Consider the following 6,371-nt stretch of genomic DNA (forward strand, 5'->3'; position numbering starts at 1 on the left):
TGCCTGCGGGGCTCAGATGCGCCGTCCCCTTGTCCCTATGGTAATTAGACGGGTTAAGCAAGCCGAACGGGCAGCTCCTTTAACCCGCTCAAACCCGCTTGGCTGGCGGCGAGCGTCCGGCAAAAGAGAGGGAGGAAGGATAAAAATAAGAAGGAAAAGAATAAGAAGAAGAAGTAGAAGAAGAAGAAGAATAAAAAGGAGGAGGAGAAGATAACGATGAAAAAGAAGAAGAATGAAATCGCAGTTTTCTGCCGGTCAGGTCATGCAAACCGTTAACAGACCATCACAAAGTGAGTGAGTGTGTGTGTGTGTGTGTGTGTGTGTGTGTGTGAGTGACAGTGTGTGTGTGTGTGTGTGTGTGAGTGACAGTGAGTGAGTGTGTGTGTGTGTGTGTGTGTGAGTGACAGTGTGTGTGTGCGCATGCTGGGGCCCTCAGTACCACCACAGCTGTAATGTAATCCCTGCGAAGCAGGCAAGGCTCCACATGTCCCTGCGTTGTGAGGGTAAAGGGGGGGGGGGTTAGCTTGTGTTATTCTATGGACGGCGATAATAGTTCGGTCAAAGGACCCAGCTAAAGAGCATGCGCTCCAATTAACCGCAGATGTGCAGCGACAACATACTGTGGGCGCTTTATTTAGCCCTTGAAGTCTAGGCTTCATATTAGCCATTTCTGGAATGGCTGCAGCAGTGGAACTTTAAGTGGTTGGGTTATTGTGATCAGACCATTAGATTCTGTCCAGGTGTACCTGCTGGCACTGACCTCACTGTCTTTGAGTCCTTTTAGTCTTGTGTTCCTCTCATTTCTGAATCTGTTAAAAGGATTTAAAGAGTCGCAGCATTACTGTCTCAGGGATTGCTCACCCGTTTGCCTTTTTTGGTGTTTGTGGGTAATTATCATTTCATTTAGAATTTTGTTCCTCAGCGTGACAAGTACGGCGATTCCTTCCTTTCCGAGCTTAAACGGCGTACCTCTTGCGATTGCTCGAACGAAAATTTCGCGTCAGCCGCTGAAGTCGAGGTTGTAAAAATTCGACGGCGACGTCCGGCTGTGTGTCCTACCGCGACTCTCGAGGCTTTAGCCGCTCGTCTCTCGACGGCGTCGGGGAAAGAAGGAGCCCGAGAGAGAGAGAGAGAGAGAGAGAGAGAGCAACACGTGACAAGGGCTGCATGGCCGGATTTGAACTGCAAACATCGCAGCGTGTGATAAGCGCGGGGGGGGGGCGGAGCTCCGCAGGCGAGGCCACGAGACACACTCAGAGAGCCAGACCTCCGCTACGACCCGTCAGAAAGACTTCGGCCGGGCGGCAGGCTGGCAGGAGCGCTGATGACGCGACAGAACCGGATCGTCACTTGGTTCCCCATCCACCATCCAGCCCGATTCAATGCCATGCAAATGCTATGCGATGTGTAAGTCGCCCTGGATACGCGCGTCCTGCTAAGCACCTGTAATGTAACGTAGTGTAATTAGACCCTCCATACTGTACACAGGGAGAGAGGGTATTTATTTGGGCTGTTATATTTCCCTTAGCCCCATGCGGGCTTGCCCATGTCATCGGAACCAGATGTGTCAACATAGCCGGGGGATGGTGGGGGGGACGGGGGGACGGGGGGACGGGGGGGAGGGGGGGCGCGTTTGCTGCGTAATGCTTGTTGTTCATTAATCCTGGGGAACCTGCTTAACAAACACTGACAACAGACTTGCACAAGTCAGTTTACACATTTGGACAAGACGAGGAGAGTTAAATAGAAGATTGAAGTTGTTTTTTTTGTTTTTTTTTAGTTAAATAATGCTTAAACTAGGTAGGTCCATTCTCATTTGCAGTGATTCCCTGAAAATGACCTAAAGAATAAATAATACATGTTCAATGTCACAACAATAATAATAATAATAATAATAGACTGACTTTCAAGAACTTCGTATTTTCTCAAAACTTTTCACTACCAAACTTTGCGCAATCAAAATCGGCCTACAACCTTGCGCCCCCCTTCACATCCATTAGCAAACCCAAATGTCAAGGCCCGCGGCCTGCAGTGCTTCCACCGAGGAAGAGGGCAGCTCACCCGAGACGTTTAATTGCACACACATTCCATCCCAAGAAAAGGTCCCCGTACTTGTCCAAAGCAATTTTTACACTCCGTGATTTTCGACAGTCTGAAGGAAGACGGCAACAAAGACCTTTTCCCCCCCAGTTCCTCCCGCACCTCGCCCCCCCCCCCCCCCTCCAAAACCTGGTTTGACCGACTCAAACTTCACGCTGTTCTCGGCCTACACCGGCACAGGACGCTGTCTGTTAGCCGTTAGCCGCGGCTGGGAGCAGCCCTGTCTCTCCTCGTTAGGATCAGCCGGTCCTGCTCGTAGCGGCCGCGCCGCTAATTGCTAATCCGTGCGCGCGCGGCTGACAAGAGCTCCGCAGGCCGCAGCCACGCGGTTCTGCTGGCGCCGTTCTCCCACGCAGCGGGAACCGCGCTTTTCGCCCAGCTTCGCCAAATATTTTTGGGGGTTTTTACATTTTTTTTTTTTCCGCTCTCCCCCCCCACCCCCCGCCAACATTCAACCGCTCCGCTGCTACGACTCTACATCCGTTACTGTTGAAGAGACGCGTTTACGAGGAAAAGCTTTTGTTCGCCTCCTCGCGCGCTTTCAAGCAGAAACGAGACGCCCAACGCACAGCCTACGGCTACGAGACCGAGGATGAGGATGAGGATGAGAACAGCCTTCCTCAATGATCGGGGACTTCGACGCTACACATGTAACCTCTGACCGATTGGAACGGATTTGTTTCTCAGCCTCTAGAACAGCAGGTGTACTGTAACAGTTATAACAGTGAGTAGCATGACCTGCTTTTGTGGCAGTGTCTGTACAGGCCATAAAACGTATTGGAAGCTGACGATATTGATCTTGCTTGTCCCCTATTTCTCAACCAATGGCCAAAGGTAGTCACACTCCTAAGGTGGTTATACCAATATTTAACTGAACGCCTGATAGCTGAACACCTGACAGGCAAAAGCAGTGCGGTTTCGTTGTTTGTTAATGCAAAGGTGGGAGGACTCCTGCCTGTCAATTGTTTCACTGTTCACGCAAAGTTAATGATAAAGTTACCAAGTCCGCCATTAGCGACGATGCAGTAAGGATGTCACCGCCGGCGATTAACGTTTGTTAGCCGCGCGGTTAAAGTTTGCCGGTTAATGTGGACGGCAGCGGCGACCGTCCACCCAACCGAGCGGCTGAAGTCAGTTCAAACCAGACTGAGTGGACACTAATGGCAGTTTAAACAGATGCACCTTTACAAAGAACTTTCACTGTGAGGGCACGGGTCGAGCACTAATGGCGGCACAGAGTACAACCTGACCGGCGAATGACATGGCAGTTCCACGCATAACCGCTCGAACTACCAATCGAAGTGATGAACCCAACATTTGCCGATTAATCCAAGGTTCACTCGCTTTGATTCACAGATGGTTTGATTGCAATGTGATCCATGAAGCTAGTTTTGAGACACTGCAATCCTGGCTTCAGGTCACGTGACTTTAGGCGTTATAAGTTATCAGGAAGGTAGTAGCCAAATGCAGCAAGCAGAATACACCTCAGTTTGGCGGTGTTGGGTATTTCTGCAGAGGAAAAAGGGTTCCCATTCCTCAGATTTGTCCACAGGCCTCCGCTGTAATCTGGACAGGAAAATAATTTCGGCAGGGGGTTTTGGGGGTCATGTGCCGGGACAGAATCTCAGCGGTGCGCCCTCGCCCTCTCGCTCGCCCTCTCTCTCGCCCTCTCTTGCTTAATGGGCTTAATGAGTGCTAGAGACGTTCTGTATCAGCAGGCCCAGAGGTCCCGGTGGGCGTCGAGCGGTTCTTCGTCCAATCGGGACGTCGGGATTTTGACGGTCCCTCATTTACCAGATGTAAACTCCAGCCCCCCCCCCCCCCCCCCCTTGGCGAGAACCTCTCTCTTGCAGGACCTTTAACCTCGCTGGCAAGCAACGTGCTCAGAAGTACCGAAACCCTGACGTCTGACAGGGATTGTGCGTATTGTGGGTGTTTTCAAGACTAGGCTTGATACAGTGTTAGATACCATCTAGTCTGCAGGTAATCGGAGCACTGATTTAGTCAGGAAAATGGTGAGCATTGTTGAGCTGAATGTCCTGATCTCATCATTACTTTATGTTATGTTATTAACGGTATTTGTTTTAAATTATTAAATGCGCCTTGTGATCTTACTCATTCCTCCTGCTCTCAATGCGCATGGCACGTTACAATAACGAGCTCATAAACACGAAACCATCATCCGAACCATCAGGGTTCTGGATTCATATACTGTACAATTAGGGACACGTCTACGCAAGTTTGTTAATGAGGGGAGGTCCCTTGTTTCCCCACCCCCCCCAGGTTGGACACCGGCTGAATGGATGATGTATTTCAGTCCAAGTGCTGAAACCGGGTTCCCTCACGTGTCGGATTCTCGTTAGTGGGACCGTATTTTCACTCCGGCTGGGACAGGCTGGGATCACATGGCAGTGATTAATGGATCCTCTTCCCCCCCCCACACCCCCCATCTATGGTTCATCTCTGGACCCTTAGGGGCTCAACTGCCAAAAGGCTGTCAGCCTTCCGGCTGGTCTCTCACTGAGAGCACTGCAGCCTACAGGAAGGCCCTTACCGTACTTTACTGCATGCCTGTGGATGGCAACACTACCGCCCATCAGCCCCCATTAGAATTCCACACAGACCAATTTGGAAGAACAGCAGTAATCATGCTGCACTCTTATGAACAATACTGGAAGAGAGCTTTTGGGTGGAAGACTAGATAAAAAAGTGGAACTTTTCACACTGTGAAAGAATGAATGAATGATTGCATTAATACAGCACTTTTCCGAACGCTCAAAGTGCTTTACAGTGATGGGTGGGGGAACTCACCTCACCCACCACCAATGAGTAGCACCCACCTGGGTGATGCACGGCGGCCATTTTGCACCTGGGCGCTCACCACGCATTAGCTGAGGTGAAGAGGGAGAGGGTGATCCGCCGCTCCAACTGCAACCTGAGACCGGTGCTGCCTGCAGAGATACAGGGGGAAGAGGGGCCTGGGGCCTTGCGCTTGGCCATGACTGCGTCAGGTTCTCCCGGGTGAACGAGGTCTTCGGGGCTCCAGGGGTCAGGGATTCCAACGGCGAGGTGCTACTTCGGCACCGCGAGAAGACAAAGCCCCTTTTCATGCGGCTTCAAAATACAAAACAAAAACCACACTAGACTAACCCCAAGAACCGGACCCCCGTCTGTGAAGAGAAAAACGTTTAAAAAAAAAAAAAAAAAAAAAAAACTGCAAACACTCACGTGTAAAAGGCTACTGTTTCTGCGGGACCTGCATTTAGAGCTTTACGATCAATTTCGTCGCGCAGACATGATCAACGTTGCTTTAGTCTTCCCAGGGTCTTCCGAAGCATCACGCAACGTCACAAACGGTAAACCTGTCGCTCTTTCACTTTCTACAGTACCCTTTCCAATCAATAGGTAGTTTACTACTGTCTTCACCTTATCCCTTCAGGTAACTCATTCAGAGAGAAGCTTGCTAAGTTCATGGTCCTCACAGGGGAAATGGGGCAATGGGGCAAGCTTGCACAGCGTGCCATGAAAAAACAGCCCGACCCCAAAATCGATCTCCATTCTATTTTACGGGGTATTTCTCCAAGGTGAAGGCACAACGCAGGTGAAGCAGAGGCTCCCCCCCGCTCTGTGAAAAACGGTCAGTTCTCTTTTCCTCCTGCTCCCCTCGTTCCTACACAGAGAGCAGAGCTCTCTCTCTCTCCCTGACCCCGCGTGACGCGGACGCCGCTCTTCGACGAGCTCCAGCCGCCGGCCCCGAAGAACGAGGGAGCAATAAACGAGCTCTGCAATAAAAAAAGAGCGAGAGAAACGAGAGAGGGGGGAAAAAAAAAGATAGAAAAGACAACCAGGCCATGAGCCATCGCCTGTGCTATCAGGTCCGGCCGCAGGCGGAACGTTCCGGTGCGAAACGGGTGCAGGCGCGTCCAATATTAACCGGGTCGGCAGTCAGGGAAGAGTCGTCACACTCCCTGATCTTTCCGCGCGACCCGTTCAACGCCTGCCAAGAAGGAGCGCAGCGCCCTCCAAGACCCAGAGACACCGTCTTCACCGCGGCCATTTTGGCTCAACGTGGGCGAGGCACCAGCACCACTTACCTCTTCGTCGGCATCAAGGGAAACCCAGAACGGCGTCAGCCCACTTTCGGGCCGACGGATGGCGTCCCAAAAGCCCCTAGAAACAAGGTCGGCGGTCATACCCGAAAATATACGAGTTCGCGGGAACTGCCGTCACATACTCTGCACTCGAGGAGAAGGCCAAGAACACGGAGTACA

The sequence above is a fragment of the Anguilla anguilla genome, chromosome 19 (genome assembly GCF_013347855.1).
Source record: "Anguilla anguilla isolate fAngAng1 chromosome 19, fAngAng1.pri, whole genome shotgun sequence".
Classification (NCBI taxonomy): domain Eukaryota; kingdom Metazoa; phylum Chordata; class Actinopteri; order Anguilliformes; family Anguillidae; genus Anguilla; species Anguilla anguilla.